Source organism: Rhinopithecus roxellana, chromosome 1 (assembly GCF_007565055.1).
Source record: "Rhinopithecus roxellana isolate Shanxi Qingling chromosome 1, ASM756505v1, whole genome shotgun sequence".
Classification (NCBI taxonomy): Eukaryota; Metazoa; Chordata; class Mammalia; order Primates; family Cercopithecidae; genus Rhinopithecus; species Rhinopithecus roxellana.
This window is the reverse complement of record NC_044549.1, coordinates 180,283,089-180,308,951: the sequence shown is the minus strand read 5'-3', so window position 1 is coordinate 180,308,951 and position 25,863 is coordinate 180,283,089. Positions and strand designations below refer to the sequence as shown.

Here is a 25,863-nt window from a genome sequence, read left to right as displayed (position 1 = left end):
AGTGTAAATTAGTTCAACTATTGTGGAAGACAGTGTGGCAATTCCTCAAGGATCTAGAATCAGAAATATCGTTTGACCCAGCAAACCCATTACTGGATATATACCCAAAGGATTATAAATCATTCTATTATAAAGAACATGCACACTTATGTTTATTGCAGCACCATTTACAATAGCAAAGACTTGGAACCAACCCAAATGTGCATCAGTGGTAGACCGGATAAAGAAAATATGGCACATATATACCATGAAATACTATGCAGCAGTAAAAAGGATGAGTTCATGTCCTTTGTAGGGACATGGATGAAGCTCGAAACCCTCATTCTCAGCAAACTAACACAGGAACAGTAAACCAAACACCGCATGTTCTCACTCATAAGTGAGAGTTGAACAATGAGAACACATGGACACAAGGAGGGGAAGATCACACACTGGGGCCTGTTGGGGGGTGGGGGGAAAGGAGAGGGAACGCATTAGGACAAATACCTAATGCACGCAGGGCTTAAAACCTAGATGATGGGTTGACGGATGCAGCAAACCACCATGGCACATGTATACCTACGTAACAAACCTGCATGTTCTGCACATGTATCCCAGAACTTAAAGTAAAATAAAAATTAAAAACATAAATAGGGGAAAACAAAACAAAACAAAAAAGGAAAACTGATCCTCAAATTCATATGGAATTGCATTGCCCCAAAATAGCCAAAACAATTTGAAAAAAGGAGGAATAACTTCTTAATTTCAAAATTTATGATAGAGCTGCAATCATCACAACAGTGTGAAATTGTTACAAGGGTAGATAAATAGGTCAGTAGGATAGAACTGAGAGTTCAGAAATAAACCCATTTATCTATGACCAATTGATTTTTGACAGGAGTTCCAAGACTTTTCAGTGAGGGAAAGAATAGACTCTTCAACAAATGGTGCTGGGACAACTGGATATCTATATACAAAAGTATAAAGCTGGACCCTCACCTTATATTACGTATAAAAAGTAACTCAAAATAGATCAAACACCTAAATAAATATGAGTTAAAGCCATAAAGCTCTTAGAAAAAAACTAGGGGTAATTATTTATAATGTTGGCTATGAATGCTTAGATTTGACACTAAAAGCATGATAAACAAAGTAAACAAATTAGGATTTATCAAAATTTAAAAACTTTACCAAGAAAGTGAAAAGAGACTCTACAGAATGGGAGAAAATATTTGCCAGTCATATTTTTGATAAAGGTCTGATATCTAGACTATATAAAGAACTCTCACAACTCAACAACAAAAATTTAAACAATCAAATTTTAAAATGTGCAAAGAACTTCAACAGACATTTCTTCAAAGAATACAAATGGCCAACAAGTACATAAAAAGATGCTCAACATCATTGGTCATTAAGGAAATGCAAATAAAAACCATAATGAGGTGCCACTTCATACCTACCAGGATGACTATAATAAAAAATGAAAAATAAAAGGTGTTGGTGAGGCTATGGAGAAATTGGAAGCATTGTACACTGCTGGTGGAAATGTAAAATGATTCCGCCACTATGGAAAACAGTTTGGTGGATCCTCAAAAAGTCAAACATTTAATTACTGTAGGATTACCATAGGTTCCCACAATTCCATTCATATACCCAAAAGAATTGAAAGCAATCACTCAACTACATGTACATCCATGTTCAGGGCTGCACTATTCACAATAGCCAAAAGGTGGAAACAACCCAAATGTCCATCAACAGGTGAATGAATAAACAAATGTTTTATATCTATACAATGGAATATTATATATTTAGCCATAAAAAGGAATAAAGTACTGATACATGCTACAATGGGAATGAACCTTTAAAGTATTATGTTATGTACAAGATACCAGACACAAAAGGACAAACATTGTATAACTCCATTAATATGATATATTCAGAGTAGAGAAATCCATAGAGATGCAATGCAGATTGGTGGTTGTCAGGGGCTGGGGGAAGTGAGGGATGGGGAGAGATTGCTGAATGGTAAGGGATTTGACTTAGAAGTGATGGAAATGCTTTGGGACTAGATAAAGGTGGTAGTTGCATAACATTGTGAACGTGCTGAATCCCACTGAATTATTTTCTTTAAAATGGTTTTTTGTAATGTGAATTTCACCTCAATAAGCTATTTCTAAAAAATTATGGCTAACTACCAGAGCTTCTAGTAGGTTTGAGATGGGTAGCAACTTGTCTATTCTTAAAGATAGCACACATGGTTCAGATGTGCAGCAAGGGTTGTGAACTGTTGGCCTCCATGTGGGCAGTGTCCTGGAATCTTTCACAAGCATTTTCTCATTTTCCTATTCCTATCTTCATTTTACCCTTATAGGACTTAACTCAGTGTATCAGATTCTCTATGTATGTGTCAGGTTAGGTCCTCTAAGAAGGAGATGCCAGGAGAGAAACAGATAAGCAAGAGATTAATTTGGGGTAAATAACTGCAAAAAATAAAGCAGGAAGAGAACAGAATAAGTAGAAAGAGCTTTCAGACTACGATGCAGTTTCTACACTTGTGCAAGGAGAAAGGAAGGAAGAAGGATTGGGTAGGAAGGGCCTCAGACTTCAGCTGAGCCCTGAGAAAATCTCACCCAGAAAATGGGGAGCTCCAGAACAAAGACTGCTCATCAAAGGAGTTCTGCATTGGGCTGGAATCGCCCATCTCTAGTTCCCAAACTATTCTCTGTCATTGGCTGAGAGCAACTCTGAGAGAATATAGCCTCAGTGATGAATGCTGGTGTGGATCAGAAGGTATAGCAGCTGGAGGATGTCCACTAACTACACTTTTGCCAATAGATTCTTTTGCAGGAAGATTTGAGCAGCATATGCCCATGGTCATTAGAGTGTGACAATGGAGAAATTTTATAATCTCTCTGAACTGCATTTGCAAAATGGAGTTAATATCATTTTTGTTACCAGGTTTTGAGAGGGCTAAATAAGATAACATAAGTAAAAAGTATCTGGCATAGTATGTGGAATTAATATTAGTAGCTGACTATAATTCTTTTTCCCTTAACACATATGAGCAAACTGTCACTCGGAGACAGAAAACTACCTTCCTGAAGGCCACATGGCTAGTAAATGCCAGGTACAAGATTAAAATCCAGCTTAACCCAATGTCCTACACATATTACATTCAAGCACATGCTTATCTAAAAACTTATGCCCAATTTTTGGAACTAGGGACTGCATGAACACTGTATATTCCATAAAGCTGTTCATGGAGAAACATCTGCCAGCCCTTGGGTGTGCACATATGTGGATTTTACTTAATTTCCTCATGTCTTACTTTCTATTGGCACATCTCAGAGAAGTACCAAGCATCTTCTCTCATCATTAGATGCATATTGGCATTTGGAGCTTTTGGAAGGATTATACAATTCCAGCATTGAAATATTCATCTTCAAAAAACAGCATCTTAGGAGTAAAAAAATTAAGATGTAAATTGATTTTATTTAAATTTCACCACTTCCACTACACAAACCCACCAAGTTAAAACAGCCAGACTGGAAATGGCTCTTTTTCTTGCATGTTATTGGTAGGGAGAGAGAGGAATAGCAGCTGCTCCTCGTCTGGGGCTTTGGTGTCGTGGCAGGCAACCAGCTGAGGGCCTGAGGAGAGCGCTGGCCATTACATATCTCCTGCTGCTACTGCTATTGTGGAGAGTGAAATATTAGTAGTACTAATAGCCAGGAGCAACCTATGGGCAGGAAGACCTTACAGTCACGCAGCACCTGTAGCCTCTCAGCCATTTGTCTTGCTTCACTAGTTTTTCTGGATGTTGTTTAAGAACGCAGCAGCCCATCTCTCCCTACCCCAAATTACGCATACCATGAAGTCATTTGTTAGCTTCCACTGTGGAAGGGATGACAGCAAACTGCTCTGGGCTTTCCCTGCATGTATTCTTTTCTGAAAAAAAAGAGAGAGAGAGAGAGAAAGAGGTTCAGGTTTGCCATGTTTAGGAGATGAACATTTGGTACCCAGTTAACCTTGCAAGACAGTGTTAGACATGGACTTTAGTTCAATCAACATATTTAATGCTGATGACTGCAAGGTGCTGGAGATTTGGAGTTGAAAAAAATAGTTCTTGTCTTCAAAGAGGGACACTCAGAAGCAAACAAGTTCAAACCCACCGTAATAAGCGTGGTGATAGAATGAAGATATGTATATGGTAGAGAAGACAGAGAGAGTAATGGTATGGGGTATGTGTGTGATGGGATATCTGAGGCCCTCAGAAAAAGCTTCTGCAAAGTCAGGGGATTGAAATAGTCTGGTATGTTTGAGGGGACTTTAAGAATTGCCAGAGTGTAATGCACAAGGAGGGAGTGGTTTTGTACATCATACTAAACAATTTAGACTTCATGAGGTTAGTGAGGGGAAGCCAGTGGAGGATAGTAAGAAAGTAGGTGACATACGAGGTCATGTTAGTGTTTTTAGAACAATTCTGTGCTAACAGAAGATGGATGCTGCAGGAGAAGGACTAGAGGCTGAGAGATTGATTAAGAAGCACATTAGAGCAGTCGAGGTAAGAAAGGAAGATCAGAATTAATGCAAATGTCAGTGGCACTGGAGAGAAGGGGGTGAGATGTCCAGAGCTTTTGAATAAGAAGTAATAATAACAATAAGTAATGGCAATGCAAATAGTAGTAATAATGATTAGTTGCTGTTGTTGCTGTAGTAACATTTATTGAGCTCTCAGATCTGTATCAGGCCCCGTGATAGGTAAGCACTCTTGTCATTTACAACAACCCAATGACGTATTACAAGGACACAATTCCTGATCCATCATTCTAAAATATTTTAAATTCTGAAACCAAAAAGTTTCTCCAAACACATTTGCAGTAAAACTTGAACAGACTTCTGAATTCAGTGGAAAAATCTGACTTGAAATGACAGGAGGCTATTTAGGCTTTATTTACGTTTCCACACGTTTTTGCTGTAGGAATATAAATGTGTTTGATTGCAAGGTGCTGGTCCAGACCCTCCTGGCAACATTACCAAATATGCAAGAGGTGATATAATGCCCTCCGTGGGTGTGACAAATTGTACTTTATATCCACTTTATTATTTTTGTAAATTCCAAAGTTTCTGGATTTCCAAAACATAACTAACACCAGGGGTTTTAGATAAGGAATTGTGAGCCTACAGTTTTCACTTATGGCTGTGGAAATGGAGGGATAGAGAGATTACATATCCAGAGACATACAACTAGGTAGTGGCAGAACTGGTTGGGAACTCAGCATTTTTGGACTGGAGAGCCTGCACTTTGAACCATTTCCGCAATAGTCTGCTTAGGTTGACAGGAAGAGACCTTAGAGATCATTTTACATATGAAGCAACTGATGTTTCTTTTTAACTAGCCTCTGGATATGGCATTGCCTTGCTTTAGAGCGATTAGAAGAGAGGAAGAATTTCCTTACTAAGTTTACTCAAATGAGTCCTTTGTCCCAAACGAAAAGATTCCAGGGCAATGGAGGAAATTTCTGGGGATGGAGATTGGTGGCCAGCTGTGGCAGATTCATCAGGTAAAGGTGAAAGACAAGAGCTGCTCAATGTCATGGGGTGCCAGATCCAAGGCACTGGAATAAGATTCTGGTTCTCGGTTTTCAACCTAGCAAAATAAAATGATGTTACACGTGCATGTGCGCACGTGCATGCACACACACCTCTCTCGCTCTCTCTCTCTCTCTCTCTCTCACACACACACACACACACACACACACACACGAGCAAGCTAGAAGAAACCCTGTCAAAATATTAACTGTGGTAGACTTTGGGTGGCAAGATTATAGATGATTTTAGTTTTGATTCTTAAAGTTTACCAGATTTTTCACAATGGTCACTTTGTGCTCTTATAGTTAGGTCGTATGCTTTTAAATTTTTTTAATTATAAATTACATCTTTTAAAGAGAGAGAAAGCAGTAAGTGCCTTGTAAATAGGAGACAGGTCAGTCAATATTTGTTGATTTTCTCAGTTAATAGACTTATGCTCCTTGCTAATTGCCCACGAATACCAGGAAGTTTAAAGGTAACATTTTAAAATACTTGGAGTTATTTTATGTTTTACAAAATATTTTTCAATTTCTTTAGCTATAGTTTTTTGATAAACTTATTTGTTCATTGCAATAACAACATTTAAAAGGAATCAAAATATTTCTATGTCATAGTGGGTTGTTGGGTAAGAGTAAAATAATACTTATGTAGTAAACATTCTAGTAATATGAGAGAATTTAGGCATTCTTTTAAAGCTAATTAAAACCTAATTTTACCTGTATTAGGTTTTAATAAAAGAACTAAAGTCTTATCTTATCAAAGGGTTATGATAGTTTATACTCATTAAGATTAAACAATAAAAAATCTGTAAGCCACAGAAGGAAATTTTTTTATTAAGCAGCTAATTTGTGCAAGGATGATTAGGGGACTCTGAGAAAGTGGTTGACTCAATCTCAGTTTCTAAAATATGTATCCTCTGAACCAGAAGTTTTAACTTTCTTTAGCCTTTTATTGAATCGTCTTTATTATATTTTGCATTAAAGTATCAATAAATTGCAACAGATGTGCTGCATGGCATGATTTTTTTCAAATACAACCTTTCTTTGGGCCTTGGTTTTCTCATCGGTAGCTGTAGATAATAAAATGTATTTCATAGAAGTGTGCTGTTAAATGTTTAGCAATCAACTCTCAAAAAGAAGATAGAAAGGGGAAAAAGGAAGCTCTGATTTGCATTGTTTCCTAACTCTGTGGTGTAAATTTCCCCACTGTGGCTGAATTCAATGTAACATTAAAGCATGATTAAATATAGTATTTCTTTCCTTACTACACATATAATACATGTAAATTATCTTAGCATAAATAATAGTAAAATGTACTAAAATAATTAGAAACTGATGCTTTTTGGGTATTTATTACCTTTGTTCTTAATATAATTTAATTTTAAGCTTTTATAGTTTAATTACTAATAATGGTTGTATTTAACAACCAGCTTGCAAAATTTCTGAAAATTTAACAGTTGATGCTTTGGAGCCAGGGCAAGCCAGTTCCAGCATTCCACTCACTAGGTGTTATGAAGATTAAAAAGAAATCATCAATTTTAAAATGCCTAATAGTGTCTTCGAGGATCATAGATCTTACGTAAATCTTCATTTTGTTTCCTCTTATTTCATGTTTTATTAAACCTCATCCTCCTCCTCAGAGTCCATGACAGCATCTTTAGTTTTAACACCAACTCCAAAGACAAAATAGCTTCATGCGCTATTGTGAATATTCAGAAAAACTGGTGAGCAGGATTTACTTATTCTTATTCTTCTAAAAAGGGTCAACTTGAATATAAAGAAGAAAGACACCAACATCTTAACCTACCTTGTAATTGTGTGTTCCTGGTCACAAAACCTCTGTGCCTGTTATTCACTGTCCCCCTTTTTATTCTGGATCTATAATTCTTTAATTTTCTTTATCCTAGAACTGGCCTAGAAGAGAGAGTTACCTCATAAGAAAATCACATCTGTTACTTTATTCAGCTTCAGGTGAGAGTTCTGGGAGGTGTTTCCACCTGCATACTGGAAACAATATATACCCTACTAGTTTTTTTAGAGTCACTTTTTGTTTTATTAATTTTCAACTATAGGCCATGATATTAGAAGCCTGTATGTATCAGAGTTCATGTAGTTTTCTTTAAAATATATTTTATTGTGCTTTTTATACACAAAAGGTAAAACATGCTGAATGTAAAAAAATGAAATAATACTGATAAATATAAAGACAAACCAGTTACTAATAATTCTGCAACTCACAGAGGGCCACTATTATTTCTTTCTGCTATGTGTGTGAGTTATATAATTGACCTCATACTATATTTCCAGTTTAGTATTCAGTAGGGATACTTTTTAATAGCCATGATTAATCTAGAAGATTCATACATTACATATGAACGTTGTTGGAGACAAAGTTTCATTAAATGCACAAACCTCTGTTTTCTTTTTTTCTATAAATTATCATAATGCCTTAATTTCATGAATTGTGAGGAATTAAACTTGGCAATTCAACATAATATTACTTGTACTGAGCTTCAAGGATGGGGTTAGAACACATACACACAAACGCACACACACAGGTTAACACAAAACGCACATTTTGGGGACAGACAAACATGAGTGCAAACCCCAGCTTTGTTACTTGTCTGGCTGCGTGACTTACGGCAAGTTACTCCAACTCTTTGTGCTCAGTTCTCTCACATGTGAAATGAGAATACTATTAATACCTACCTGAAAGTGCTTAGGATGCAGGAAGTACCTTATGAAAGATAGCTACTATATGTTCAGTTTTGACTGGCCCAATCCTGCCAACTTGAAATCAGAATAAGATGAGCCACTGACTATAGCAGCAGAAGTCAGAGGATGAACTGTGGGGATTAAGTATGTAAGTGTTTAGAACTGTGCCTGACACTGAGTAAGTGCTTTGTAAGGGCTGTCATTGGCTGCCAGTTCATGTACAAGTTAATGGTTAACTTACCATCCAAACTGAGAAAGTTTTGAGAGTGTAAGTGTAATACCTTGGTTTTAAACAACAAGTGAAACCCAGGACTGTCTGGGGAAATCAGGATAATCTTAGGCAAACTGAGATAGATATTACACCCTACACATCCACCCAGCTCTTCCAGCTTCCCAGAATAGACACTGTTAATAGTTCTCTTAAACCATCTCCTTTTCTTCATAAATGTGCAAGCAAACATACCTACATTTTTAAAAATTTTCTTCCTTTTTACACAAAAGATAACATTTGCTGTGCATCATTTGCTGGCTCATTTTTTTTTCACTAAACAATAATATATCCTGGAGATCACTTCATTGCAGCACAAACTGCCATTCTTATTCTTTTTTTGTTGTTGTTGACAGCTGCATTATATTCCATTGTTTGGATATACTAGTACCTTGTTTAACCAACTCTCCATTGTTGGATTTTAGATTGTTTATAATGTGCAGCTACTTCAAATATTGCTGTGATGAATATTATTGTACATAGGTGCAGAGAAGTAGAATTGGTGGATCAAAGGATATATGCCTTTACAATTTTGAATGGTATTGCTAAGTCTCCCAGCATAAAAAAGCCTTGTACCAATTTGCATTTCCATTAGTGGTGCAGGAGAGTGTCCATTTCCCCACAGCATTGACAGCAGGCTATTTTGACAAGTTTTTTGTTTTGTTTTGGAAGTTGACAGTTACTTTAGTATAGTTTGAAATGAATAATATGCTACAAAGTAGTTATGGTGGTAAACATCAATGTCTTATTTCTGACTTGAGTGATACTCCCTTTGAATTTCCCCATAAACCTGATCTATTTTATATGGTTTGGCTCTGTGTCCCTACCCAAATCATCTCAAATTGTAATCCTCATGTGTTGAGGGAGGGACCTAGGGGGAGGTGATTGGATCATGGGGGCATTTCCCCCCATGTTGGTCTCCTGATAGTGAGGGAGCTCTCACAAGATCTGTTGGTTTTAAAAGTGTTTGGCAGTTCCCTGCTTCTCTATCTCTCTCCTGCTGCCTGTGAAGAAGGTGCCTGCTTCCCCTTTGCATTCCGCCATGGTTGTAAGTTTCCTGAGGCCTCTCTAGCCATGCAGAACTATGAGTTAATTAAACCTCTTTCGTTTATAAATTACCCAGTCTCAGGTAGTATCTTTATAGCAGTGTGAAAACACTAATACACTATTAAGTTGAGATTTTTATTATATTAAGTCTTTATATATCCCTAATTGTTGGATATTTTATCAAGTTTATTTTTTTATTTAAAAATTTTTTTAATTAAAGTTTTTTTTTTTTTTTTTTTTTTTTTTTTTTTTTTTTTGAGATGAGATATCACTGTCACGCAGACTGGAGTGCAGTGATGTGGTCACAGTTCACTACAGCTTTGACCTCCCGGGCTCAAGTGATCCTCTGACCTTAGCCTCCAGAGTAACTGAGATTACACGTGCACACCACCATGCCCAGCTATTTTTTTTATGTTTTGTAGAGATAGGGTTTCATTATGTTGCCCAGGCTGGTCTCAAATTCCTGGGCTCAGGTGATCCCCAACCTTGGCCTCACAAAGTGCTGGGATTATAGGTGTAAACCACCGCACCTGACCTTTTATCAAGTTTTAAAAACACTTTCACAATTCAGCCCTTTCTTTCTTTAGGAAAATCTGTATTTTTATTCGAGTATTATCTTGATAATTATAAATTAATTTAATACCCTTAGTCCTTTATTTATCTTACCAGAATCAATTAGTAGTCACAAGGAAGCATGTTGACTTTTTTCCCTCTTCTGCTTCTTTCTTTCTTTCTACCTGATTTTAAGAAATGATACTACATTTCTTATTGGTTAACTTTGTGTTGTTAAATGTGGCTCTATTTTATTATTTGATTTATCGGTTTTAAATGATATGGTTTGACTGACAGATGCTTTATATGGGAAATCAGCAATCTTACTCCATCTTTAAACTCCTTTCCTCCTTTCCCCAGCTAATTTCTGTTATTTGCATGTATCTACATGGCCAAGATATTAACATATCAGCATTAGGGGGTTGTTTGCATCCTGGCACCCTAATACTGACAGTTTATTTTGGTCTTATTTGAAGAGTTAAATGTATTCAGTGCACTGTTTGTTTGCCATACTTTCCTCAGCCATCTCATAATTGTCCTCTAGTATTTTCTCAAGAAAGACTCCAAATTACAATATATCTATAATTCCTGTATGTTCAAAAATATTAGCCAGTGGCCTTTATAACTAAAGGACAGTTTGGCTGTATTTAAAATCTTTAGCTCTTAATTTCGTTCTTTGAAAACCTTGCAAGTGTTGCTATATTGTATTTCAGTGCAGAATTTCTCTGTAGAAAAATCGGATGCAAGTCTGATTTATACCCCATGGTTTTGCATGGTTGCCTAGACAATTCTTTGTGTCATAAACTTTACTTTTTTTTTTTTTTTTTTTTTTTTTTTTGAGACGGAGTCTTGCTCTGCCGCCCAAGGCTGGGAGTGCAGTGGCCGGCTCTCAGCTCACTGCAAGCTCCGCCTCCGGGTTTACGCCCTTCTCCGTCTCAGCCTCCCGCGTAGCTGGACTACAGGCGCCCGCCTCGTCGCCGGCTAGTTTTTTGTATTTTTTTAGTAGAGACTGGGTTTCACTGTATTAGCCAGGATGGTCTCGATCTCCTGACCTCATGATCCGCCCGTCTCGGCCTCCCAAAGTGCTGGGATTACAGGCTTGAGCCACCGCGCCCGGCCTATAAACTTTACTAAGACATGTCTCAGTATTGACTACTTTTGTACACATTTCTTGGTACATGCAGTAACTTTTAAAAATATTTAATGCTTTTCTTTCAGGATTATTTATTATTTATTTCTTGATTATATATTTTTAATTCAGTTTCACAATTACATTTAGCTTTATTTAGTTTTGTTCATTGGAAACTCTGACTATGCATAGGTTGGTTCTTCTTTGCTTTCCTCATGTTTTTCATTGTCTCTCTAATCTTTAATTACTTTTCCTTTTATTATGTGTCTTTTTTTTTTTTTTTTTTGCTTTTCTCATTTTTAGTCTTTATGTCCTTTACTGTGCTGTCATATGTACTCTTCTAGTGCCTTTTAAAATTTCATCTTTGTCTGTAATTTTTTTCCCCTTCCTGCTTGTTTCCTGGTTTCCGCCAACTCTTTTCTTCTTCTTGTTTTTCGATCTCTTGTCTGATTTCTTATATTTCTGCTCTGTTGTCTTCCTTAGCAAGGGGGATTGTTTCATTAAATTTTTAAAACTAATGGTAAAATGTGTTCATCACAATTTTCATATGTCCATGACATTTTCTAAGGACTATGCTTTTTGTCTGTAAGATTTTTTTTTTTGCTCTTTTCCACATTTTAAAAATATTTTCTTTGTATCATGTCTGTGCCAGTTCACTTTTTATTGCTCTTCAGTGAGCAAACGTTAGATTTTCCTGAATTAGTTATGCACAGGAAATTTCTCTTTGAGGTGGTGAGAGTCCAGAGTAAACTTAAGTGTTCTCTCCTTTGCTGCTGCTGCATAGACAGACTCATCTTAGTACGTCTGTGCACTCTCTTCTCATCTTCTCTGAACTAGACTTAGTAGAGCAGGGCTTCTGCTACCAGCTCTGCTCACCCCACTCACATCCACTATTGTGAAAAAGGGATATGGGTTTTGCATTTCAGGTAAAACCCTCACTTGCAAATGAGGAAATCCATCAGTGTTGAGTTCCTTTATATGTCTATTCATTTTTTCCCCCCCAGGGCAGCTTCTGCTTGCTCTGAGCTGCTTTTGGCAGCTCTTTTGTATGTTTTGATGCTCTGTAGCTTAAATTCATCTCCTAGTTCCACTAGAAATGGTGTTTGAATTTTTTAAAAATTGTTTATTACTTTTATATGATTTTCATGAGAAGAACAAAAGTGTTGATTTATGCATCAATATCAATGAGTGTATCAGAAGCCCTGAAGACTATTTCTGCCAATATAAAAAACAAAGCAGGAGGCCTATGTTTCTGAACTGTACATTGGCTGTCCCTGCCTTAAGTTATTCCTGCGTTTTCTTAATGCATAAAGGGGAATTCATATCCTTCTATGAATCCACATAACCTCTATATAGACCCCATACACTGCCCTCTCCCCTACAAAAAGCCTATAGTTGATGCTTCCTATAATTTTCTAAAAATAAACCTCTAACTCTTCAACTTCTGCAAATATTTTGTCTTCCAGCTTGCTAGTTTGATGTTTAGTTGAACTCCTAAGATATCCCTTTCCCTTATGCCTCCTCAAAGCCTTTTGATAAGCCTTTCCCTTATGCTTTTCTCAAAGCCACATTACCAAGGCATACTATCTTCTCCCCTTAGCTTCTGGTCATACAGTTTTAATCACTGAAGGCTTCGTTCAGTCTTTCGTAGCCCCTTGCATTCTGCTATTATCCTAGAAAATGTTTCCGTTAGTTAAACATGCCCAAAAGGACTCGGGCCTCACATTTTCTTGGCTTCTTCCTTTCTTTAGTGACTTTTTCTCTCCTCTACCCCGTTTATTCTATTCATCTTTCCTACTCTTGGCTTTGGTCATTAATACAAAGCCCTACCTCCAATACTCCTAATTTAAACATTCTACTTTCCAGATCGCTTGCTCAAATATCTCTATACAATGTTTCTACTACCTTGTTGAGATGTACAAGTTATTGGTTTCTTCAATTCTACCAGCCCCTTCCTGTTTCATTTTTATTCTATCCAGATAATATACCATGGCCTTCACTTTAATCTCTCTCTTGCAAGTACTCTCAATCCATTGTAACTGCCTGATCCCGGCCCAACTGAACCCAGCTACTTGCTCACATTCAAAGAGCTAGCTCAAGACCTCTGGAAAAAATCACACATGGGGGAAGGATTGTATCATTGTCAATTAATAAGCACCAACAAACATCTGGGCCCTCAATAATACCAAAATATGTTATTTAATTTCTGTATTGAGTTTTTTCTTTATCACAAAATACTTATTAATATTTTACATCCTCCTGAAATCTCTAAACTTCTCCCAACCTTCATCAAATGACATCTTTCTATTCACAGAAGAAACAGAAGCCGTCAAATAGGAAATCTCCCTTTTTCCACCACAATATGGACAGACTTACCTGCATTTCCTTCCTTGATGATTAATGGAAGAAGCATCCCTTTTCTAATCAGCAGCCAGTGCCTTTTTAGGTGTTCCAGACATCACCCATTCCCCTTGCTTTAGTAGGTATTCCCTCTAGCTCCTACAGCTTTGTCTCTGCTCACCAGCTGGGTTATCCTAGCAGCCTGTATCCCTGTCATGTCATACTTTATCTCAGCAAACTAACACAGGAACAGAAAACCAAACACCGCATGTTCTCACTCATAAGTGGGAGTTGAGCAATGAGAACACATAGATACAGGGAGGGGAACATCACACACTGGGGCCTGTCGGGGGGTAGGGGACTAGGGGAGGGATTGCATTGGGAAAAATACCTAATGTAGATGACGGTTGATGGGTGCAGCAAACTACCATGGCACATGTATACCTCCCTGTGTAACAAACCTGCATGTTCTGTACATGTATCCCAGAACTTAAAGTGTAATTAAAAATAAAAATAAAATACTTTCCCTTGATCTTGCACCTTTTAGTGACATTTTATAACAAACATCCTAAAATGTTTTTGTACACATGCTGCTTCTACTTTCTTATCTCTCATTCACTTTTTGGTTCACTCCAATAAAAATTCCTCACTTTTTGATTCACTTCAATCAAAATTTCTCTCGTGTTAACTCCACCTAAACTGATCTTGTTAAAGTCAACAATGGTCTTCCTAAATTCAAATAGTTACTTTTAAATCTTTGTTTTGAATAACTCATAACAGCATTTAACATAGTTCTATCAAAACAGAACTCTTGATTTCCATCTCTTCACCCTAAATGTCTTCCTTTGCAGTCCCTCCCTTCTCAGAAAAAGGAACCTCCATATATCTAGTAGCTCACACCATAAATATGGGCATATTTTTTCATCTCTCTCAACTTCTATTCACATAACCACTTTTCCTTTCTTTAAAAAAATACTTATTTATTTCATGCCTCTAACTGTAACTTTGTATCCTTCGACCAACATCTTATTTCCCTTATCCCTTAGCCTCTGGTAACCACAATTTTACTTTCTGCTTCTACGAGTTTGATTGTTTTAGATTTCACATGTAAGTGAGAACGTGTGTGTGTGTGTTTTGTCTTTCTGTACCTGGCTTATTTCACTTAGCGTAATGTCTTCCAGATTCATTAATATTGTCACAAAAGACAGAATTTCCTTCTTTTTAAAAGATGAATAGTATTCCATTGTGTATATGTGTATATTACATTTCCTTTATTTATTCATCTATTGATGAACATCTAGCTTAATTCCATAGCTTGGCTACTGTCAATAATGCTGCAATGAACATAAGAATGTAGACATCTCTTAGACATACTGATTTCAAATCCTTAGGATTTGTACCCAGAAGTGGGATTGCTGGATTATGTGGTAATTTTATTTTTGGCTTTTGAAGAACTTCCATACCGTTTTCCATAATGATTGTTCTAATTTATATTCTCATCAACAGAGTACAAGGGTTTCCTTTTCTACACATACATATTCCACTTTTCACGAAGCCTCTCAAATTTTCTCCTAGAATGCTTTTCAAATATACTCAAATATACTCCCTTTTCTCCTTTTCCTTTGCAACTGCTCAGTCCAAGATTTTGTCATTTTCTGACTTGACTGCTGTAATGACCTTGTCTCTGTTCTATTCCATCCTTCTTTCCCAATCCATTCTTCACACTGATCCAGAGTGATTCAATATGAACTTACATGATGTCAAGTTATTCACCATTGCTCTTAAAGTCTAGAATCTTCAACATAGTCCACAAGGCACCATCTAACCCCTGATTGCCTCTCAAGCTTCACATTCCTCCTGTTCTCAGTGCCTCAGCCATGTTGTCCTGAAGACTTTGCATACTATTCTTTTTTCTTTGAGATAGAGTCTCGCTCTGTCACCTAGTGGTAAAATCACGGCTCACTGCAACCTCCACCTCCCAGGTTCAAGAGATTCTCCTGGCTCAGACTCCTAAGTAGCTGGGATTACAGGCACTCAACACCATGCCTGGCTAATTTTTTTGTATTCTTTGTAGAGATGGCATTTCACCATGTTGGCTAGGCTGGTTTCGAACTCCTGATCTCAGATGATCTGCCCGCCTCAGCTTCTGAACGCATGCTGTTCTTTCTGCTTGAAATGTTCTATCAATTATTTGGCTGACTCCTACTCATGCATCAAATTCAATTTTAATGTTCCTTCCTCAGAAAATTATTTTCTGACCCCTAAGGGTATCCCTTTTATAATATCTCATCATGCTGTTTACCCTTTCTCCATGGCCTTTATCCAGTTATGTAGGTACGTATTTGTACACTTCTTTATTTAATGTCTATCTCTTCCAAGAGGGCCCGGGTCAGCCTTGTGTTCCACTTAATCATGAGCACCTAGCACAGAACATGACATAAAGTGGGACCTCAATTGATATATGTTGACTAGATGATTGAAAAGGAATCTAGGCTGGGCTCACTTTGATACAGAGGTATTTAATGGCATAATCTGTCATATATCAGATAGACAGGTTTCCTTTCAGGATTCTATACTGTGACCTTGGAACTGAACCAGCTAATTTTATGGTAATGAGGCCTTTCAAATTGTCAGCATGTGTATACTTCTGTTTACACCGTTGACCTTTGGTTTGGAGACCTCCTGTCCTCCTGTCCAAACCCATTAGCTGATATGTGAGATCTCTCTGATATTCACAGCCAGCCACATCATTCAGGAAAGTCTGTGAATTATCCTGTCCCCTGACTGCTGTGTGCATAGGAAACATTGCCTTTTCACTGTGGTAGTTATAGCCATATATGGTTGGTGTTCACTTGTATCATGGTGCCAAACCAGAAGTATTTTGAAGGTCAATAAACTTGGAGTTGTAAGAACCAAGGAGATTGTTTTCTCTTTCTTAGAATAATATAATGTCAGAACTGGTGAGTGCCTGATAGTACTAATCTAAACCTTTATTGTACAAGTAAGAAATTTGAAGCCCATAGAAGTAAAGTAATTTCTCCAAGGTCTAACAGTTGTGTGACCCCTTTGTTCATTATACCCTGCATTTGTCTTAGTGATAAAAAATGTGCCAACTGACTTTAGGCTGATTTTTGGAATTTTTTTCTGAGTTGTAAAGAGGTAGAGCAAAACAAAGATATGGATGAAATGGGGGAGGAGACATAAATGTTATTTGTGATATAAGGGGAAGTCTCCATTTTTTGTCTCTCAAAATTGTGAACATAATTGTGATAATAAATGTAAGGATACCTAACTGCACAACTGTCCTTGGTACATATAAGGGGTCCACAGAAGTCATGTGAACATAAATTCTCAAGGAAGTCCTAAAACACAGTCTCCAAACACATTATTATGATGCTTACTATTAAGATAATTAGGTACGAATGTTGTTCTCTTATGGACACAATTCTCTTTGGAAAAGAGTGTTGCTGGTGAAAATGAGATTAATTCTTCCCCTTCCTGAGAAGCCCTCAGCTGTTTCTTCACTTTTTAATAAAATGGGTTTACCAATTTTGTCTTCATTGAAATAGTTTTCATTTCCTGTCTTGAGACATTTTTGCAGTATTTGTATGCTGAGGCTGGATTTTGTTCAGTGGTAGTTGAGTTTCAAGAGCAATATTGCAAAAGATTCTGCCAGTCTAATCGGGAGAGCAAGTTTTGTTGGCTGTACTTCCTACCATAACTGAAACTTTCCCGAAATTTATGGGGAATGAGTAAGTGTAAGTTATCTTTGCTAAAATATCAGGTAGTGATATTTCCTGTATGAAGTATCGACCTATGTGTTAATTAGAAATATTTCTAATCAACACCCTTACCATCCTGTGTGTGAGCTCATTCTTTCTCACTTTGCAAAAATTCATTTGTCTTGTCTCATAGCACCTTATGAGAGGCACAGGCATGTGAACAGAGGTAGAAATTTTGAAAGCACCTGTTTCTGCAACTCCTGTAATTATAGGAATCAGGTGTGAGAGCTCCCCACCTTTCAATAAGTCCTTTGCTACTTAAGGGAAAGAAGCCCTAAAGGGTGACAGAGTTTTTCTTTAAGCTCCTATATGTAAGGGTCCAAAGAGAATCACATATAATTGGGAACTTTTCAACTGAGTCTGTTCCAGTTGAAACAAGGAGGGGAGTTACTATTCACTGAGCAATTACTATGTGGTAGACACTGTACTAAGTGCTCAATGGGGTTACCAAATTACAGGACTCCAGGAAGCATCACTCACATTGCACTTGGTATAAAATGTATCAAGGACAGTTGTGCAATTATGTATTCTTACATTTATTATCACAATTATACATCTGTCCCATAGATAACCACACCAATAAATGAGTCCTTTGACTTCCAGTTGTTTTTTTTTAAATTGGAAATCCAAGTAGAAGATTGGAAGAAAGAATGAGGTCAGGGTCTATGTTCCCCTGCCCCTTTCTCTGCAAGGTCACCCTGAGCTGGTTTTATTGCTGATCTTTTCAAGACAGCCTCATCTATAGAACCCTTTTCCTCTGGGTTCTGTCTCCTTCTATTTTCCCTTTGTACATATGGGTTGCTGCAATGTCCCTTGATGGTTTGCTGTATCATACTCATCCTAATTTCAGTGTGCCATCTGTTTCCTATGGGGACCTTGACTCAACAGGGTGAACCCTTTCTGACTAGAAAGTTAAGGCATTTTCCACTACCTCTTGTTAATATCCATTGGAATATCCATTGGAAAGTGCCAATACTTTAACATGACTATCTATTGAGTTAAATGAAGTCACTGGCTGCTGGCAAGACCTTCAGGGAATGCATCTTAAGTACCTACTTGCAAAATCTCCACAGTACATTTGTAAAAGCACTGGCAGACAAGAGGACCTGTCCTGCATGTGGATCTTATAGGTGGTGCTAAAGTGATTGTCCATTGATACACAATAGAATAATTCTTCCTATGAAAAGTGTTCTCTGTTCCCAGAATCTTGTCAGGCAGCCAATACCACCTATACAGATTCATTCAATAGCAGTAAGGCTTTGCATCTCCAGGAGAGCTCCTTTAAAGATTAAAAACCCCTGACAGGGTACTCGCTTTTGATAGAATGGATAATTAGTTGGTGAGCTTTCCAAAAATAGAGGTAGGCAGAAAAGAATGGGACACAGAAGGGGGTGAATTTTGATAAGGGAGGGAGAAAGTGTGAAAGAACAGCATTTGGGGCTTTGCTGAAGGAGCAGATCTGTGCAGGTGGTGTGGTACTGTGAGGGAGTCCTCGGAGGCCAAGGGCACTGTCTAATGAAGGCGATGTGAAGGCATGGAGAAGGGGCAGAAATCAGACATGAGACTGCTGATTTTTTATGTATTTTCCAACAGAAGAGAAGCCCAAAGCAGACAGATTTTCATGAGTGAGTCTCAAACTGGAGAGGGTCCCCATGAAGGAATAAGAAGGGGGAAAATGTTTTGGAGGGGATGTACCAAAGATCATTCAAATCCTGGTCTTTACCTGAGATCTCTAGTCCCTAGTGAGCTTAGTGTTGTGCTAAGTGTTAAGTGTGCTAAGTGTGAGCTTAGTGTTAAGGTGGTATCTGTGCTTCTTATCTGGCATGAATGAATGAGCAGCAAATAAATGCAGCCATCAAATGATTGGTGTTTTCTAACACAGAAGATCTGAAAATCTTTTTTTTTTTTTTTTTTTTTTTTTTTTTTTTTTTTTTTTGTGAGGACAAGTTGGGGACTGATGATTGATGAAGAAAGGAGAGGAGAAGATGACAGGATACATAAAATTTAAACCTGACTGAACTGAGAAATCTTAGCCCAGGAGCAGGGGTATTTCTCTCTTTACAAGGCCTCCTTGATGGAGAGGGGACCTTGATCTAGAGATAAGAGTGGCTTTTTTGCAACTGTAGTTTAAAAGACTGTCTAGATCTGCTTTTCCTCAGCTAGTCGTAGGACTAGCCCTCTCTACTGGATGCCACCCAGAGCCTTCTCACTCACGGCAAATACCAGAAGCCAGGCTTCAATGCAGGAGCAGCCAGCTGTTGCTCATTCCCTTCCATTTTTCGTGTCCTGACAGAGGTGTCAGGGAAGCAAAATCTTCTCAAATGGAAGCTTCCCCTAGCGTATGCCTGGAGGCCTGACACTCTCCCATCTACACCAATCTTGCCTGGTTGGGGTGTGTACAGCACAGTGGTCACTTCGGGATGTTTGCTGTAACAAGCATGGCCAAGTATAGGCATAGACAGGACACAGTGCTGTTTCTTTGTGGTGATCACACCTCAGGCACATTCACTTGAATACAGCTTCAGGTCTGGAGGTAGACTTGGGAATGGTTTTTAAGGCCAGTCACTGCCAGGATGTTGTTGCTTTTTCAGGTTCCTGTTTGTAACAGATGGGTGATTTGTATTATTGAATGGCAAAGAAAAAAAGGCATTGGGAGTCACTGGATTAAAAGGCTTGCTCCTTTGAATGGATTTGGGCTGCTTTCATGATAAAATTCCCTTAGAATTTTTATAGCCAAGTAGATTTAAAGCAGGAATTACAAAGCTTTTGTGTTAAATACAATCCTAATCATATCTGCATTTTTTTAAGAAAAGAAGATTGTTATAAATTTTAGATAATGTGTACTTTATTCATGGATATGGTATACATTAATTATGGTATAATTAATACATGCTTATTCTGGATTTTGAGCAGCAATATCATATAAGAACTCATGTTTACACAGTTTGCTTAATACTTTAAAACATAATCCTTCTTGTTTCTCTGCTATAAACGTAATATATGCATGTTCACTAAAAACCTAGAGAATTTTATCTACAACTTAGAAAATACCAAAATTCACAACACTAAAAATTAAAATCACCTATAATCCCATGACTGTGAAATAAATTAACATTAATATTGTGGTGTATTTTTCTCTAGGCTTTTATCTCATGCATACATCCAATATTTTTTAGTGGTTTTCATATATACAGTAATGACATCAATAATGCAAATAGAAAAAAAATCAAAAATACTTTTCTTGCCTATTTCTAAGGTTGTCCTTGAATGAGTGTTCTCTCAAGCATGATCCAGCTACTTTTATGTCCTGCTACAAAGACAAAATCAGAAAACCATGGTAGCAATGTGGGAAGTAGAGACAGACAGAGAAAAAAATGAAACTCTGGTTAATACTAAGAACAGAGGATAAACTGTCCTGCTGAGTGTATTTGGATAGTTGTTTTACACAGGGGGACAAAAAGATTATTTCTTTGATTAATTGATTAATTCATTCATCAGTTAACAAACATTGATTGGCTTCTTAATTTGAGCCAAGCACTGAACTTGGCAATGGGGTAAAAATACAAATAAGATATACCCTTGACCTCCAAGAGCACCCAGTCTGGAGTAGGGATCAGATAACTAACTCTGCAATGACAATGAGATGTCATGACAGTAACAATTGAGCCACATGAGTGAGTGAAAGACAAGTCATTTGTAGTGGTAGGAAGGAAAGAAACATGGAGATGTGATGGGAGAAGGGCTCTGTGTGCTATATTAGGGAGTTTGCTCTTAATCCTGAAAGTGCCTGGGATCCACTAAAAGATTAGAGAGGGAAGTTAAATGATAATTTTTGTGTTTTAGCCAACATAGTTGGAAACAAACAGGACTTTGACATCAGACAGCTGCGTTACTCTCTGAAAAGCGAAACAAAACCAACCAAAAAGCAAACGAACAAACAAAAAAGATTCTTTGAATCTTAATTTATCCATCTGTAAAATGGGAATGATGATGACTATTTGCAAGGTTGTGATGAGTATTGAATAAGACAGTAAATTATAAAGAAAAGTCACTGAAATCTAATAGATGGTCAGTAAATGGCACTAGCTATTGTTAGTTGCAAGGCATGCAAGTTCCTTTAGTCCAACTTGTTCTGTCTTGCTCTTTCCTCTCTCCCACACCCTGATTCTTCTATACCCCTCTCTTATCACCCCATCCTCAGACCCCTACTCCTTCGCCCAAGCTGTTTCATCTCTCCAGTAGGCTTTTTTTTCTCTGTCTATTGCCTGCTTTAAAACTACAACCCATTCTTCAAGACTTGACTCAAATAGTCACCTTTCTCTAGGGTGTTAAAGGAATTTTGGAGACAGAACAGAAATGGAACATTTCTCACTCAAAATTGGGAGACTGAATTTAAAAGGGTGGGATTATCAGTTTCTGATATTTTGCTTACTGAGGTTTGCAGGTACCAACTTTAAAATAGTTCATTCCCACTTAAAATAGCTGAACATCAAAGTGTGCTCCTCTGGAGGAAGGTCCACAGGTTGGTAACTGACTCAGGGATATCAGCTTTCATCTCTGGGTTTGTCTCCTTCCCCATCTCAAAACACTTTTCTTGTTTTACTGCCATTTTTATTCTTCTGTATCCTCCTATATCTCCATATGTTTCTTTTTATTATAATTGTTTTCTTATTTCATGTTGTTCATATCTTTATTTTCAAATCTATTTGTTACAAGTATTATTATTTTTCATCTTAAATTCTTAGTGCGTCTGTTCTAGTAATTCTGCTTCAATCAACAAATGTTTATTGTTGAACCGTCTTTGTTTTTTTACAGTGCTTGTCACAGGCTAACCTTGAAGGAAGGCAGCAAAGACAGTTAATGTATGCATATGTAACAAACCTGCACATTGTGCACATGTACCCTAGAACTTAAAGTATAATAATAAAAAAAAACAAACAGTTTTTCTGCATCCCAGTTTTTCACTGCCAGCACTCCATCACCTTGGGGTTTCTCACAATTTTTTTGTTAACCCGTCTGATTCATACCTACCTCTTCTTTCTGTAAATTCTCCATGGTTAATCCTATTAGAGGGAGCTCAGCAACTCATGCTAGTTGGCCATCTTATTAATTACCTTTAAAAATCACACTTTATTTTATTTAACTTGTGTAAGCTTTAAATGGTGTGTGTGTGTGTGTGTGTGTGTTTCTATTAGTCTCTTTATTCCATCAGCGGAGAAGAAAGAATCAACTCTGTTTCTGACAGTCTCACTCTCCTGTCCAGAAAGGTGGAAAACATGTCTCGTGTCCCTAGGTTCCCTGGAATCTCAATAAATGCAGGATAATATGGTGACTAGTCATCAAAAGTCAGAATGCCTATGTTTATTTCTCAAGTGTTCATTTGATGTGTAGCCCTGGGGAGGCTGTCCAGTCAGAGACTTAATACGTTCTAGATTAGGAGTGTCTTAGTACATCCTACAGAGGGTTGATGCAAGAGTTCGAGGCATTTACATGTGTATGTACTTTAGAATAGTGTTGGCCACATCATAAGAATACATTGATATATTTTCTCTTCTTTCTCTTCCTATATTTTTCTCCCCTATTCCCAAACCAAATTTTGTCATTCAGGTAGAAGGGTACAAATCTTTTTTTTGTCTCCTTCAAGGAGAACCTTTTAAGCACAGTTGTAAGTTTATTTATTTTTGATGTCATGTACTAGTTGATGGAATTCACAGATGGAAAGATGGAGGGCCTATACCCTCATGGAGGTTACAGTTTTGTGGAGAAAGCAGGCAAAAGTTACTCGATGAATTTGGTCAAATGAGCTAACTCTGCTGGCATCATGGTGATCCCAGGGTGTTATGGGAGCATTGAGGTGGGACAGCCAACTCAGCCTAGGAATGACTCTGGGTGGCTCTGGCTCCTTAGCCACCTAGATGTTTGAGCTGAAATGTGGTATGTCGTGTGGGTTTGTGTGTGTGTAGAGTGCAAGGGGGAATAGAATAGAAGGGCATCCAAAGCAAAAGGAAAGTACAAAATTATGAGAGAGAGAGAGAGAGAAGAACAAGAGAGAGAGAACCAGAGAGAGAGACTTTTAGCAATCTCAGATGATGAGAGGATGGAATCCTCAGGTTTTGAGAGTGAAATGTCTTTATGAAGATGAATTCACAGAAAAATTCAATGTGAAGAGAAAAATCTTGCAATCGGTGCTTGTGCCCGAGAAACAGGATCTGTCCTGGCTTAAGTTATGCTTCAAGGTTGCTACTAACAAGGTTACAGTACCATTTGGAAAAGCCAAAGAAGAGGTGGGAGCTGAAGGAGAACAGACAGCATGCTGCATTTGTGATCCTGCTATTTGATCCCCAGGGACATATAAGTCACCAAGTCATTCCATCAACTGGTTGATAACACCCACATTTACATTGATTAGTTTAAGGGTTTAATTTCCTTTATAGCCAAAAATTACACTTTATGTCACCATTGTTTCTATTACATCCTTTCTAGGGACTGAAAATACTATTACTGGTCTAGACACACCTCTATACTAGTGGTTTTCAAATTCTGAGGCATATTAGAATAGCCTAAGGAATTTTTAAAAATGTCAACATTCAAGCCTTACTCCATTTAACTTAGAATATCTGAGATAAAACACAGGTGCCAGCTTTTTTTTTTTTTTTTTTTTTTTTTTTTTTAAAGATCTCCAAGTGATTCCTGGGTGCAGCAAAGTTTTGGAACCACTGCTGTACACATTTCAAGATAATTTAATACTTTCTTTATATTCTAGATGCTTTTACTCTCCTGTTTGGTAATTTTTGTGATTTACAGTAAATCATTTCTATGATGATGTCTATGATATTTAGTGAAGTGCTTGAGCTAAGTTCATGGCTGAATTGAGTGGTATGACTCAGATTTCTACTTCTCTTGCCTTATCCCTCCCACTCCTCCTTCACTGCCCCAACTGATGAGGTTGGAAGTTGGGATGGGGGATGAAGATGAATACCTATCCAGGGAAGGAAACACATAAGGTCTTAGCAGCTGTAAGGGAGACAAGATATGTCATGTGACTATTGTTAGCTATACCTCTGATGAGAACGGTTCAGGACTTTTGTTCTTTCAGTGTCTTTGATGAGTCCCCAGGGGACACATAATGTCTGGAAGACCCCTGCAAGTAGCCACTATCACAAGGTGAGCCACTGACCCAAATCTCTCTTGAGTCTCCTGTTCTGTTGAATTAAGCCGGGTCACATAAGAGTCAGGAGGATCCCTTTGGTCTTTTGGATTCAGAGAAGAATAAGGCAGTCACTGGCCCCTTGGTCCCTTTAGTCTCTCCTTCTGGGTCTTACTTTCGGTGGAGAGAGGAGGATTAGAAAGAAAACCTTGGGGTGCTATGGGAGTCATTTTCCTTAGGGCCTGAGGCTCAGCTGACATGAGCCACTAGCCCACATGAGGCATTTTACCCCAGACCCCTCTTTGGTTCTGTTGGATTTATTTATTTATGTATTTAATTATTTATTTATTTATTTATTTATTTATTTATTTATTTATTTGAGACACAGTCTAGCTCTGTCACCCAGGCTGGAGTGCAGTGGTGCAATCAAGGCTCACTGCAACTTCCACTGCCTGGGCTTAAGTGATTCTCCTGCCTTGGCCTCCCAAGTAGCTGGTACTACAGGCATGCATCATCATGCCCAGCTAATTTTTGTATTTTTAGTAGAGACAGAGTTTCACCATATTGGCCAGGCTGGTCTCAAACTCCTGACCTCAAGTGATCTACCCACCTTGGCCTCCCAAAGTGCTGGAAATACAGGCATGAGCCACCATGCCCAGCCAGTTCTGTTGGATTTTCTGCACGTCCCCTGGCCTCTCACAGGCCTTATAGTCCCTGCTCCACATTCTCAGAACTAGTGAAATCTCTCTGCACAGTGCAAGAGTCCTGAGGGAGCAGATTGAATGTTTGGTGACAAGATTTTAAACATACAAACACACAAACACAGACACACATATTTTTGTCTCTGCTTCTTTGGTCCTACTATCAGCACAAAAGAGGACTATGATAAAGCAAAAGTTATTTGTAGCAGGCTTTTTCATTGAACTAAACTCTGACTTTCAAGTTAAAATAAAGTTAATTCATTTTTAAACCTCCCATGAACTAATTTCTTTACAGAACTTGCCAAAGAGTCCCACATGTTCAATGAACCGGTCCAACTTATAATAAAACCTATTTGTTTTAAAGGTTTTGGCCCAAACCAAAATATACAAACAGCTTTTAACATGAACCGTTTTAATTTACAGTCTTGATCTATAATAATTATTTATCTTTAAATCATAGTTCTTTCAAATTATCTGAGCTTTAAGTGTGGGCACTTGGGCATTTACTATTAATATATTGTGGACCACAGGACAGGAGAAATGGAAACAGACATAACACTTTTAGAGGATCTACTATATTTGTTATTATACTTGCTTCTTTTATGTCTGTTC

At 37.7% G+C, this 25,863-nt stretch overlaps 1 protein-coding gene across 2 annotated transcripts in view; it reads left to right on the top strand.

Moving 5' to 3' along the window:
* The window catches only part of CPNE4 (copine 4), a 736,278-nt gene that overhangs the window by 89,664 nt on the left and 620,751 nt on the right, over positions 1-25,863 (top strand). The window lies entirely within an intron of this gene.